We start from the raw sequence: 3,278 nt of genomic DNA, 5'->3' as shown, positions 1-3,278 counted from the left end.
ATGCTTCTTCATAGCCACGGCTCCGTCTCATCGTCCTAACATGTAACCCTCTCTCTCTTTCTCTCTCTCTCTCTATATATATATATCCCTCTCTCTCTCCCACTCTCCCTCTCATTATCACTTCTTTTTATTTTTTATATATTATATAATCAATTGCGTCCATATATTAAGCTATTTGGATAAATCTAAGGAATGCAATTTAGGTCATTAACTATTAAGTGTAGGTGTAGGTGGTTGATGATTTTACTTGATTTTGTTGTTTATATATACTTTATAAATTGGGTCGGGCTCTTGAATTGCTTTCATTAATGTCTACAAATTGTACTAAGTTTAGGGAAACATATGTTAATGACCAAGGGAGCAGAGAACTCTCTTCAGAGTTTATTAGCAATCAGGGAGAAAATCCCTTGACCTTGATCTTTGATTATTTTGTTAGTCGTAAAAAATAACTCGCTTCTATCTAACTATTGTACATACCACAAAGTTCAATGATGTGCAAGGGAACAACTTTTTGTATCTCTCTACGGTATGCCTCAAATTAAATGCTAAATTTGCATTTCGTTATGGTCAGAGTTTTGCGTGCATCCACACTCTCACTTGCTTGTTAAATGATCGCTTGTAATTATAATATTATATGCCTTATGGAAAAGGGTATGCTTAATTTTTATGCAAAATGAAAGCCCTTCCACTGTGATTTTAAATATTGCTTGATATTTGAAGTTAGGTAATTAAATGATGAATCATTGACAATTTTGAAGCGTAATCTTATACTTGTCTGTTGTGTAATCCATTGATAAGTAGTGTATAATAGTAAAAAAATTTAGCATATTTATCATTCTTGTAAATAAAATGCCTGTAAAAATGTTCGGAGATATCATGACCACTAGAGAGTCATTCATAACTGTAGGAATTTATACATCACAGAAGCATGGTAAAACAATTTTCTTGATATAAAATCCAAATAAAGGCATACAAATCGTGATTAAATCATATGGGATCGATTTCTAACCTTTAAAAGCGATCCAAGAACGATGAGCGGAGATCTCTAGCAGCTGCTCCTCAAGTGTGAAGCACTCCATCGATATCCACCAAGAGATCAATATAATGGAGGAGGAAGGGGTGAGAGAATTAGGATTTGCTTAACTTTTTTTTAGGTTGAGGCAAATAGGGTTTATAATAGTATATTTATAGGCAAAATTTTCAGCTGAAAATTTTCCCTTAAAATATTATTATTATTAACCCTTTAATTGATTATTCTTATTAACCAATTAACTAATAATTAAAACACCTTTTAATCATTAATCACTTTTCTAAACACTTTAGAAAAATAATTCTCTCACTTGATTTAATTTCCAAAATTAAATTCTTAATATTATTAATTAAGAGCTTTTCTTAATTAATTTATAATTAATTAAATCTCATTAATCAATTATTAAATTTACTAATTAATTATTTATTTCACAAATAAATAATTACCAACCATTATTAATTAATTGCTCCACCATTAAATCATTCTCTTTTATGGTGTGACCCTGTAGGTTCAATATTAAGCCGGTAGTAGAAATAAATAATAATAAAACTATTTTATCATTATTTATATAAATTCTCTAATTTATTAAATATGATTAATTAATAAATTAATCATGTTTATTCTACATCGTGAGGGATACTTCTCAGCATATCGCGACTATCCGGATAATACGAATTCACTGCTTAGAATATCAAGAACCCATTCAAGGATAAACTGCTTTTCCAAGAAGGTAGCATGTTTGGAGACAAACACCCGATGATCGGTGTAAAAGTAATACCCTAAAGCCTCTTTACGATATCCCACAAAATTATATTTTTCGGATCGAGATTCCAGCTTATCTGGGTCAACTTTCTTGACATAAGCTGGACATCCCCAAATCTTAACGTGTTTAAGACTCGGTTTCCTTTCTTTCCATATCTCATATGGAGTTTGAGGAACAGATTTGGAAGGCACCTTATTCAGTAAATATGTTGAGGTTTCCAATGCATAACCCCATAGGAATACTGGAAGATTCGTATAGCTCATCATGGACCGAACCATGTCTAACAAAGTTCGATTTCTCCTTTCAGATACCCCATTCAACTGTGGAGTATATGGAGGAGTCCACTGGAAGACTATACCATTTTCTTTGAGATAATCTAGAAACTCTCCATTCAAGTATTCACCACCTCGATCTGATCGAAGAGTTATAATACTATGTTTGGTTTGTTTCTCTACTTCATGTTTATATTTTCATCATCCCTTTTTCTTTTTTAGTTTATTCAATCTGAAGTAAATTATGCTCTACGTCACATACATACAGACCATTATTTAAAGTACCACATCCATAAATAACGTTATCTCTAAGAATAGAACATTCATTATTCTTAATAATAAATGAAAATCCATCCAAATCCAACATAGGAATATAAACAATATTCCACATAATAAAGGGAACATAATAACAATTATTCAAAATAATAGTCTTTCCCGTAGGCATATGTAAACTAAATGATCCTACAGATATGGCGGCAACCCTTGCTCCATTACCCATACGTAGAATCACCTCATCTTCTTCAAGAGTCCTACTTCCCTTTAGTCCCTGCAACGAATTGCAAATATGAGAACCACAGGCGGTATCTAATACCCAAGTAGAAATTTGACTTAGTGACATATTAACTTCGATCATGAACATACCTGAATCAGAAGCGGTAGTCTCACTACCCTTCTTCTTCTTCAATTCTGCAAGGTAAACCTTGCAGTTCCTCTTCCAGTGCCCCACCTTGTTATATTGAAAGCAAACAGCTTTGCTCTTGGGGTCTTCAGCTTTTGGTGGAACTGGCTTTTTCTCACATACTTTCTTCTTCTTGGAAGGGTTCTTCTTCCTTTTCTTATGATTGGAACCTTCACCAATTAGAAGAACAGAACTCTTCTTAGGGGGAAAATTCGTTTCCGCAGTCTTCAACATGTTGTGGAGTTCAGGCAGGCTGACATCCAGCTTATTCATGTGAAAGTTCACAACAAACTGCGAGAACGAACTCGGAAGTGATTGCAAGACCAAGTCTTGGCTCAGCTCCCCATCCATGGCAAAACCAAGTTGTCCAAGATGCTCAATCAAATTGATCATCTTAAGTACATGGTCATTCACAGATGATCCCTCAGACATCCTACAACCGAACGGCTCCTTCGATATCTCATATCGAGCTGTCCTCCCTTCCACATCATACAACTCTTGTAGATGCATAAGGATAGTGTGAGCATCCATATG

This window comes from Apium graveolens, chromosome 9 (assembly GCF_009905375.1).
Source record: "Apium graveolens cultivar Ventura chromosome 9, ASM990537v1, whole genome shotgun sequence".
NCBI lineage: Eukaryota > Viridiplantae > Streptophyta > Magnoliopsida > Apiales > Apiaceae > Apium > Apium graveolens.
The sequence above is the reverse complement of the archived record's forward strand: the minus strand, read 5'-3'. Positions refer to the sequence as shown.